Source organism: Vombatus ursinus, unplaced genomic scaffold (genome assembly GCF_900497805.2).
Source record: "Vombatus ursinus unplaced genomic scaffold, bare-nosed wombat genome assembly UNPS02005264.1, whole genome shotgun sequence".
Lineage (NCBI taxonomy): Eukaryota > Metazoa > Chordata > Mammalia > Diprotodontia > Vombatidae > Vombatus > Vombatus ursinus.
The window spans coordinates 2,679,643-2,691,296 of record NW_020945042.1 but is presented as its reverse complement, the minus strand read 5'-3'; the positions used below and the strand labels follow the sequence as shown (position 1 = coordinate 2,691,296).

At 39.0% G+C, this 11,654-nt stretch overlaps 1 pseudogene; it reads right to left on the bottom strand.

The window, feature by feature from the left end:
* Window positions 1-9,038: 9,038 nt before the first annotated feature.
* LOC114030773 lies at window positions 9,039-11,231 on the bottom strand (annotated as a pseudogene).
* Between the last annotated feature and the right edge of the window lie 423 nt (window positions 11,232-11,654).

Sequence of the window (11,654 nt, the reverse complement as noted above, 5' to 3'; positions counted from 1 at the left end):
TCTTTTGACTCTTTTTTGTATCCTTAGCACTTAGCACAATGCCTGGCACATACCCTAGCTTAATAAATGCTAATTTAATAATTAATTAATAATTTAATTAATTCATGTAACTGATTTTATGAGGACCTCTGCATGACAGGAGTGGTACTGTTAGTACTCATTGATTGAAAAAAAAAACATATGATGATGATGGCTACATGTAAATTTAATGATGCTCTTAAATTAATTTGTATCTTATTAATCATAACAGTATGTACATATGTTTGAAAATGGAAATACATATACATGTGAGAAATGTCTTCAGTCTACGGAAAGTTGGAGCTAAATAAAAACAAAATGACAGTGTTTGGTGCACATGTGGATTCTTGGACCCTTTAAAGAGCTCCATGGTCAGGCTGGGGATGATAGATTAGACCTGTAGTCAGTCCTCGCTACAGAGGAGGCTGAGGTGGAGGCTGAAGGATTTCTGGAGTTCAGGAGTTCTGTGCTGAAGCAGAGCTAAAGCTGTTTGGGTGTCCGCACTAAATCTGGCACCAATATGATAAGCCTCTGGGAATGGGGGACCTCTAGGCTGCCAAGGGAGGGTTGAAATGTCCCAGGTCAGAAAAACAGAGCAAATGAAAGCTTCTCTGCTGATCAGCAGTGGGATTACAGTCAAGCTGTAATTGGCTGCCATACTTTCAGCCTGGGCAAGAGAGGGAGACCAGCCTCAAAACAAACAAACAAACAAACACAGTAAACAAATATCCCTTATAAATAAAATGATTCCATGGCCCTCCAGGGGTCCTTGATTACAATCTGGAAAACACCGATTTATAATTCTGTTCTGTGATTCAATCCCTTAAATTCTCTGAATCTCAGCTTCCAGATCCATTTGATTGTGAGTTCCTTGAAGATGTTGTCATTCAGGTGTTTATTTGGGATTTTCTTGGCAAAGATACTGGAGTGGTTTGCCATTTCCTTCTCCAGCTCATTTTACAGATGAGGAAACTGAGGTAAACAGAGTTAAGTGACTTGCCCAGGGTCACACAACTAGTAAATGTCTGAGGCTGGATTTGAACTCAGGTCTTCCTGACTCAAGTTCTGTGGCACTCTATCTACTGCACCACCTAGATAACACTCTACTTTGAAGGTAGGGACTGTCTTTTACCTCCTTCTGCATCTCCAGCAATTAGTACAGTGTCTGGCATATAGTAGGTAATTAATAAAAGCTTATTGACTGACATCTGTAAAATGGCTATCATAATACCTGTAGTGCCTACTTCATAGGGTTGTTGTAAGGATTAAACAAGATTCTGTATGTAGTGTTTTATAAACTATAAAGCACTATTTCATTTCCCATTATTATTATTTTTCTATCTTCCATCTGTGTTTTTTGCCATTTCTTGGTCCAAGTGTATCTGAAAGCCCCTCCTATTGTTCATTCTTATGTATGAGAAATGGCTTCTGCTGAATGAATAATATTGGATTTGCCATTTGCTTTGGGGGCAAGGGTGCATCACTGCCTCTGTCCTCAGTGGAAATGGAGAACATTTTGTCATCCTGTTACTACAGTAGCATATAGAATTAGGTCAGCTACTTCAATCCCTATCCAAATCATGAATCCCTTATTTTTTTTACAATAAAATTTTAATAGTCATATTGATATATTTTCTTTTGCATTACCTAGATTTCTCTCTGTATTTTACCACCTCCCCTTTCCAAAGAACCATCCCTTCTAATAAAGAATCTTGAAAGAGAAAAAGAGGGGAAAATCCTCAAAACTGATCAATACATTGAAAAAATCTGATATTCTATGCAATTATTCACAGCTTCAGACCTTTCCACCTTCCTCTATCCCACTTCTCATTTTCTTATATCTCTTTCTTGGGGCCAAACAACATAGATCTTCAATTGTTATGCTTTCCCATCTTGTTTTCCTGGCTCTATTTATTTTACTTTGCGTGAGTTTATAGAAGTTTTTGTGAATCCCTTCTAACATATTCCCAACAAATGATTATCCAGATGTTACTTGACATTCTCTAGGATGGGAAACTCACCATCCTAAGATGCAGCTGCTTTCATCTTGGGATATTTCAAATTGTTAAAAAATTTTTTTCCTTATTCTGAGCCCAAATCTGTTTCCTTATAACATCCACCAATTGGTTCTAATTCTGTCTTCTGGGGCCAAGCAGACCATCCTCAAACTGGTTGGTGAGTTAAGGGGAGTCTACCCCAAGCATTCCTGGCATTATGGGGAGATGAGAACAATTTGTTCCAATGGCCATGAAGGTGGTTGAAGCAAGTGCTGTGAAGCTCTTGGAGCTTGGTCAGACGTTGAAGACACCAAGGTCATCCACTGCATCCCAGGCTATCACCAGTGGACCTCGATGACGCTGGAATAGATAGAAAGGCTGATGACTTCGTGCAACTCTGCCTCACTAAAATGCAATTCTTGCAACAGTCAAGACATCACCCCGTGATATCTCTGGTCCTCTTCAAAACCAAATGATGAACAACAATATCTCCATTAATGTAGCCTAACTTTTGGGCAGCTAAATCATGCTGATGATTCACTTTGAGCTTGTAGTTTACTACAACTCTTAGGTCTTCTCTCCACCCCCCCCAAAAAAACAAACTACTTCCTAGACAAGTTTCCTCCAACTTGTATCCATGCAGTTGATTTTTTGAACCCAAATGAATGATTTACATTCATTCATTAAATTATAGTTCATCTTGTAATCTTCAGTCTACTGTTCTCGACTGTTGAGATTTTTTCAATCTCAATTTTGTTACTTAATAATTCAACTTTCCCTCCTAATTCTGTGCCACCTGAATATTTGAAAGACATGTTGCCCATGTTTTCATTTAAGTTATGCAGAACAGACTAGGACTAAAGAAAGATCCTTGAAAAACTCTTAGGAAATAACTTACTCCAGGGTGACACTGATTCATTAATCACTTGTATTAAATAACTTAGTGCTAACCTAACCTAACTATATTATTCTACAGTTCACATTTCTTTGTCTTGTCCATGAAGATTTTACCCTGAGAGACTTTGTCAAATGCTACACTGAAATCTGTGTTATACACAAGGCATCTCTCTCTTTCTCTTTCTTTTTGGCTAGGCAATGAGGTTAAGTGACTTGCCCAGGGTCACACAGCTAGTGAGTGTTATGTGTCTGAGGCTGGATTTGAGCTTAGGTCCTCCTGAATCTAGGGCCAGTGCTCTATCCACTGTGCCACCTAGCTGCTAAGGCATCTCTCCTATTAGCCTAGTAATCCTGTCTAAAAAGGAAATGAGGTTAGTTTGGTATAGCTTGTTCTTAACCAACTCATGCTGATCTTTAGACTATGTCTCCTCCTTCTCTAAGTTTTCTATAACTTTATCAGGAAATGAAGGGTTAATGTCACTAAAGAAAATTGAAGTCATTGCCATTTCTGATTACAATAGTGCTTCTGGTTACTGTGACTCCTCAAAGGATTGTTGTTTGAGAATCACAGCTAAAAATTCTTTCAGCAAGCTCAGACATAATTCAACCACATGTGAACTAGCTGAGAGTATCAAGGTGCTCTTACTAACTCCTAACTTTTTGTGGGACCTAGTTATCAGTTAATCATTTTTTGTTCTAACCTTTCTATGCTGTAGATCACTATCCCTGTTGCAGAAAACAAACAAAATGGAATTCTGGTCTTCTTTCTCTGCTCTCTCATCGTTTTTCTATTGATGCCAAGCAGTGATCCTAACCTTTCTTAATCTTGTCCTTTCTTTTAACAAAATGTAGAAAGCCCTTTATATTGTCTTTAGCATTTGTAGCACATAGACAGGTAGGTGATACAATGGATAGAGCACCAGGCCTGGAGTCAGGAAGACCTGAGTTCAAATCCAGCTTCAGACACTTATTAGCTATGTGACCCTGAGTAAGTTACTTAACTTCTGTTTGCCTGAGTTTTCTCAACTCTGAAATGGGGATAATAGCAACATCTACCTCCCAGGGTTGTTGTGAGAATCAAAAATGAGTTAATAATAAAAAAGTGCTTAGCACAGTGCCTGGCACACAGTAAGTGCTATATGTTAGTTGTTATTATTATCAAATGTGTTCATGCTCAGCTTTTAGCCCACCTGAATCTATTCTTACAGGGCATTCTCATTTCTTTTTTTTCCCTACTCATTCTCAGTTATCTGCTCGAATTTTGATCTCTTGTCTGCTTATTTTCATAGTTCAGCTGGTTACGTCTTAGTCAGCCTGTGCTCTATTCCATCATCCAGCTTTTCAATAGGGTTGTTTAACACTGGGCACAGAGCCAGCCTTTGCAAGAGTACCACTTGTTTGATACCCAGCCACTTGACATTAATCCATTGATAACCTCCCCAGGCTATGACTCTTTTGTCAAGTAGATGTACTTACACCTTTTTATATCAAAGAACTGTAGACCTTCCTTTGCTTGCCTACTATGAATACTACTAACTCAAAAACTTTGTAAAGATAAAAACGATTGCAGCATTATATCACTTGCTTAATTGGGCCTCTAACTTTTGTCATAGAAAGATATTACATTAGGATCGCTTGAGTTGGAAGAGAAAGCAGAAACCATAGAGTTCAAACTGTATCTGTTGAATCCTTTGCCCCATAACTGGTCATATAGCTTCTGCTTAAAGACTTGCTGCTTAATGCTCTATGCCTGTGTTGGTGAGAGTTTGGGGGAGGAGAGAGAACACATGGAGTTTTAGGATATCTTTATGGGGAGGCCCTTGGAGGGAGGGGAAGTCTTTGAGACAAAAGACCTGTAGAGGAGTTAGGACGTCAACAGGTTCCCAATTTCCAGCTTGCTATACTAGAGACTTGTAGGAATTTACCATTGGGTGAGATGAAGGCTCTCTCTTTTGGTTGATCTAAGATATCTTGTGCCTACCGGTAAAACTCATTCACTCTGTGTACTATCTGGCACATACTGATCTGTATAACTTCTCTTGTTTCTGTTTGCTGTAAGTGAGGTTATTTGCTATTCACTATTTGTGATGGTCTTTGTGTACCTAGCATTTGGTGGGAAGAGAGTTAGGACTTTAGATATAGCTCGGAGCACTCCTTCCCTGTTAAGCCATAGAAAAGTGCCTTAAATTAAAAAAAAAATATTTCTCCCAGACTACCAAGTTTTGAGGGGTGAGATTATTTATTTATTTATTTATGAATTCCTGTTAGCCATATTTAGCCAACTCAGGTGGACATACACATAACCTACAGGGGCAACCCATGCCCTACAATAGATAAACACAAGATAAATACAGAAAAAATGAAAGGCACTTTGAGAGAGGATGGCATTAATAGCTGGGGTTTGGGGGGATTGGGAAAGCCTTCCTGAAAAAGGTAGGAATTGAGGTCTTTGCACATACTTAATCTCAGGAGAGTATGACAGCCACCTTTCAGTCCTACTGCCTATTCTTCACATTCCTCAGCTCTTCAGGGATATTAATCCAGAGGCCCAAAATTTACCTTCATACTTCTTACCTCTTTTCCTTCATTTGCATTCACTGAATCACACTCCCTCAGCTAATATTTGCTAATCACTCTGCTTCTGCTTACTTCAGTCCTCTGAGGAGCTTTGCTATAAGTACTTTTTCTCCACCAAGAGCAGCTCATAATCCTTCTATGACTTATATTAGGTACTGTTCCTTTCATATATGAACTGTTTGGCTGCTGAAAGGGCCAGAAAAGGAACATTTGTGTACACAAAACTGATAAAAGCAACTTGTGAAGAAATAATCTCAGATAAACTATGAGGAGAGACAATTACTGTCCTGTAGACTAGATAGAGAACTGTTCCTTACGTGAATGTGCTTAGAGGACCTGCTAGATGGCAGAGCAATGATGAAGTAATGATAACTCTAGAGCATTTTGGTTCATCAGTTCAATTGCATTGGGCTGTTTTTAGAGTTCTGAAGCTTATAATTGAAAAAAAAATAGATCAAATAACTGTTTGGAGATTATGGGAAGAATATATAAAATTATTGGGTTTATATCTGATGGAAAGATAGATTTTTGAGTTTTATCTCATAAGGTAAAGATGAGTCACTGACTATGAGAAAGTTCCAATAGGAGCCATAGAGGAAGCTTAAGGAAGAGATAGAAAAAAGAAGCAGGAGAATAAGCTTTGTTGTTAGGTTGGAGAAAGGCCTGAATAGCTCCTGAAAACTCACTGGCTGAAAGCTGAATCCTACTGCTTTATGAAGAATTATTGGGGTCATTTCTCTCCAGTGCCATCTACAGCTGAAAAAGGGGAACCTTTTCAGGGGTGCCGGTGTTCTCTTCCACTGCCTTGTCTGGTTTTATAGAGAGAAACAGAGGGGGAAAGGCAGGCTTTGCATCCATTTTGCTGTAATATGTGTTTTGCTGTGAAAAGAGCATTGGATCCAATTGTATAAAGCAGAATCCTCTATTATCTGCAGATCTGAGAAGCATGGCAGTTCCTGACTTAGGGGAAATAATATAACGTATTCTACCAGAGCTCTGTTAAGGGTGTCTGTGAGTGGAAAGATCTTGTCACTGCTTTATTGAATCAAGATGAGAAGGGGAATGGCTTTGCCCAATAGAAGAATGATGAAGACCGCAAGGGGAGCAGCTAGTGGAGAAGCAGCTTGATGTGATACAGATTGCTCCTGAAGGGACCAGAGACGTGCCTGTGGTCCAGAGTTGCGAGTTGCCTTGAGCACTTCGGTATTCACATTTATGTGTCTCTCTGTTTGATTTCTTTTTTTCTTTTCTTTCCTTTTCTTTCCTTTCCTTTCCCTTCTTTCTTTCTTTCTTTCTTTTTTCTTTTTTTTTTTTTGGTGAGGCATTTGGGGTGACTTGCCCAGGGTCACACAGCTAGTAAGTATCAAGTGTCTGAGGCCAGATTTGAACTCAGGTCCTCCTGACTCCAAGACCAGAGCTCTATCCACTGCACCACCTAGCTGCCCCTTTGCTTGATTTCTATAAGTGTGTAATCACACTCCCTCATGGATAATGTGTGCATTGGTGACCCAAGTTCATGAGTAGACTGCAATGTTTTGATTATTTTTACTTTTGCCTTCTATTCAATAAAAGTCATACTTGTTTCCGTTTTTGATTTCTAATGAGTAAATGTAATAATTATTTTTTCTTCTGCTTTATTGTTTAGTAAATGTTTTATGATTAAGGTTTAATAGTGTCATGGTGACTTATTTTGTGTAAATGGGAAGCACACCAGTTGGGGCTCAGGACCTTCAGTGTCAAGTAGTAGGCTCATCAGGTTTGCTCTTAGTACTGTGAGAGATAATAGTAGTAAAGAGTAGTTGTGTATATGTGGCCCCTCTCTGAGAGCCTCAGACCTGTCAGTGTGAGTATAGGATTGGGTGTGTAAACTAGCTCAAAGAATGAAAATGAGCGTCCTATACCATGATTCTGGGTACACTCAGATGATGTTTGAGAGTCGCTGTGGTTGAAAAATTCATCACCATTCAGTCAAACGGCAACAAATCTCATTCTGAGATTTAGCACTTCTGATGCTCTTATGGGATGCTCTCATTCTTTTATATTCATCCTTCACTACCTACTCTTGCTTCTGTGCCTGTCTTTTAAAGATGTAATTTGGTCAATGAATTCCTGGTATATCTATCTCTTTATACAGAAGGAGGACTAGCACGTCTGGTATGAAGGTTGCTGAGCCTTTTTCAAGGCTGCTCATCTACCTTTGGTGTCTATCTGGCACTCAACTCTTACCTGTGGCTCCAAGGAGCTGTAGCATGGGCAGCAGACACACTTGGAGTGCTTAGAACTTGGTCAGACAGCAAAGACACTAAAGTCATCCACTGTATTCCTAGCCATCACCAGTCATCTTGACTTTTGTCTTGCCACTGGACTTCAATGACTGGAAGAGAGAGTGAGACTGACAACTTTGTGCAGTTCTGTCTCACTTAAATCCAATTCATGCACGGGTCAAGATATCACCCCATGATGTCATTGGTCCCCTTCGAAAATGAAGGACAAACAACATTTCTTTATACAATTTTATTTCTCATTTGAAGTGTTTGTTTTTGAGTCTTCAGGGTATCATCCTCGAGATCTCTTGAGCCAATTTTCCCTGTAGAATTCTAGGCCATGGAATCTTACCCATTGTTTCTCTGAATCCCTCAAGATTCATTCTCCCATAATTTCAGATGCACACATGATTGTATTTGGCATCTTTCTTCACTATCATGCTTTGTATGATAGAATGATGATTGGTCCTTAGAGTTCCCATTCATGTCTGTCTTAGGAACTAATTCTTCTTTGATGGTTAGAATTAAGTCCAGTAGAGCAGCTCTCTTAGCTACTTCCTCCATTATGTCCTGGTCACTTTGGAGAATTGAATGCATCATTAGGGCAAATCATGAATTTCTTAGGTGCTTTGCTTTTGGCAGAAAGGGAGCTCCAGCTCATGTCCAATAATTGAAATCTCCTGCGACTGCATTGACATGCTTTAGGACCAGGCTTTTGATCTGTTTCCTGAATTTCTTAAATTTGTCATCTTATTCCTCCTTCTGTCCACGTGGTTTGCACAAAGTTTCATGCAGCTTTGAACTTTAGTAGACTAAAACTGCACTAAGACTTTTGGGACACCCTGTGATAGATTTCTGTGACAATCTGGCTTCTGTCTCTCCCTTGCTCTTCACCCATATACTTTCTGTCATGATTCCCCTCTCAGGCTCTGGATTTCCTCACATGAATATTTGGTCTTAAAATCCAATGCTATTTCACTGCCCCAGCTATCTATTCTGTTCCTTTAGAATAAGGCATAACTTTTCATTGCTTTGTTCCAGTCAGGATGATGGTGATAACCAGTATTGATACAATGCTTTAAAGTTTGCAAAGCACTTGATATATGCTATCTTATCTGAGCCTTAAAACAACGGTGGAAAGTAGGTGTTATCATTACTCTCCCATTTTATAGGCAGGAAACTGAGGCAAACAGAGTTTAAGTGACTTGCCCATAGCCACACAGCTAGTAATTGTCAGAGGCCAGATTTGAACTCAGTTCATCCTGACTCCAGGTTGTTGACTCGGTTAACCAGTTGCCTCCAGTCCCTGGCTACATGGTGGATGTGTCAGCATGGGTAGATTGAAGCTCTCGACCAACTCCACATACTTGGTGCGACCTTTGATGATCAAGTTAAAACAACCTGATTGATCCTCCAAGACCACTGACTAAAGGGGCTCTATCACCTTGGACATTACTAACTTGAAGATGACTTTGTGAGGCTCATTAGCAATCCCATCACATAGACAATAATTGTCATTGTGGTATTTGCCTTTGCCTGTTTCGATATCTTGCAGCTCCTGCCTAGCCCCTTCCTGAGGAACTATACTCTGTCCTTATGAATAGTGACTACAGTGGCTGGATCTGTAGTGTAGAAAGTCACTTCCACACGATTTTTATAGTGAATGTCAGTATCAATTTTTAGCACCCTCTGGTGGGTACTTTAAAAGTTCTAAGACAGCCAACTCAATGCTGTTGATGTAACAGAAGTCAAAAGCCTAGACTTGGCTTGACAAAGTTCCCGTACCAAATTTAAGGTTATGTCTATCTGCTGTTTACTAAGCTCCACCTTACTCAGCATCAATCTGTTGTTGGATAACTGACAGAACTCCAAAGAACCATCAAGCACTGGGAGATCTTCACCAACACTGAATCTTTGTTTCTGTTTGCTGTACTCTGACGAGTCAGGGTGGATGGATTGTAACAACTTAATGAAGTCAGCACTGTCAAATCTGGTCATTTCTTGCAGTGACTTTGTGGGAATTTCTGAGGATTTCCAACTTCTGGTGGAGACCATGGTTTAGTAGCAGGGTATGAGTCATTCAGATTTGGTAAGACTTTATTTGGTGAGTCTCCTCATAGTAGTAATTTCCTACATCCTCTAAATGATGTTGGGCAAGTAATTCAAGAGTCTGGGTCTCTGTTTCCTCTTCATCATAGAAATATCTGACTTTTTATTTTGTGCTTAGAGCTGGCGCCATCTTGCCTCATGCCCTTGTGCTCTGTACATTCCTGCAGTGTAATCTTTTTTTAAATTATTTTTTGTTTTATTTTTAATTTATGGAATAAAACAAGCATTTCTCTAACATGGTATAATTAAAAAGGATGATTGTGCATGAAACTGCAAATCTGTTATGGACAACTTGCTATTCCTTTTAAATATATAATTAAGTTATCACATAAATTTCTTTGTTTTCTTTTTTTTTCTTCCCTCTTCCCCTCCCTCCCACTCCACCCTAGAGATGGCTACCATTAGACACAAATAGGTATATATATATATATATATTACATATATGTAAAATTATTCTACACATATTTATATTTATCAGCTCTTTGTCTGGATGTAGATAGCATCTTTCTTCATATGTAGTCTTTAAACAGTCACTGAGAGACCCTGAAACTAAAACCAATTCTTCAAATATATCACTACTGTAAATTCAGTCTTCATCAAGAAGGCCTGAAAAATAGGATCTGTCCAGGTGAGTTGATATAAAAAAATGAACTAATGTTAAATCATCCAAGCCTTATTCATCCCAGACAATAACTTAATAGCAACTATCCCCACAGATCTTAACTGTTTTTCGTGTCCAATGGATCCCTTTGGAAGTCTGGTGAAGCCAACAGAACCTTTCTCTGAATCATGTTTTTAAATTCATAAAATAAAATACATAGGATAACAAAAGAAACAAATGATATTGGAATAGAGTTTATCAAAATATTTAAAAAATAAGTACATGGATCCTAGGATAAAAACCTCTGCTATAGATAATTAAGTGACCCAATATTGTTAGAATTTATGATAAGTGATAGGGACTGGATGTGTGATTTCATTATATTAGAAACTCCCAGGTAAGGAAACTCCCTTTACCAATGCAGGTTGGCAGCTTCCCTACAACTGAGAAGCAGTGAGATGTTTAGTGACTCACCCAGGGCCACAAGGCCAGTATGAGTCAGAGGAAGGACTCTAGGGCCAGCTCTGTATTAAATACACCATGCTGCCTTGTGATGGGAGGTACTGAATCTGACCTCAGGTCTGCAGATGCAATTGGCTTCTTTGCAATTTGTCTGCTTCTTCCTGCCTTTGTTTCCAGTTGCCTATTCTTTGGAGAAGGAGCAGGACTTCCTGTGCTTTGGCAGAAACTAGCAGACCTAATCTGGGACTTCAGCTGAGACAGCCTGCCACCTACGAGGGACAAGAAAGGGAAGCCAAGGGCTGCCATCCTGCCAGGCTGGGCCTCCTCAGCTGACCCCACACGTCCCTAAGTCTCAGTTTTGCTTATTTTAAAAACAAATATTTTTGTTGTTTTTTATTATCAGATCATTTTCCTTTATCTGATAAAAGTGAAAAAAGTTTTTTTTTTCTATTTAACTTTATCTTTTGCAAATTGTCATTCAGTGGCTTTTCTGATTTAACTTGTAACTTCTCTGTATTCTTGGCCACCTGCCCTACCTTCTGATTTCTAACCATTCCTTGTTTGGACTCATTACTTTGTTTGCTTCCTTATTTGGCCAACTAAACTTCCTTCTGTTTTTCCTTCCTTTTTTGTGAATAAAGGTGGATCTGTTATGTATTTTATGAAGTTGGGTTTTTTTTCTTAAAGAAGACTTCTAGATTTGAAGGCAGTCAGTCAATACATATTTTA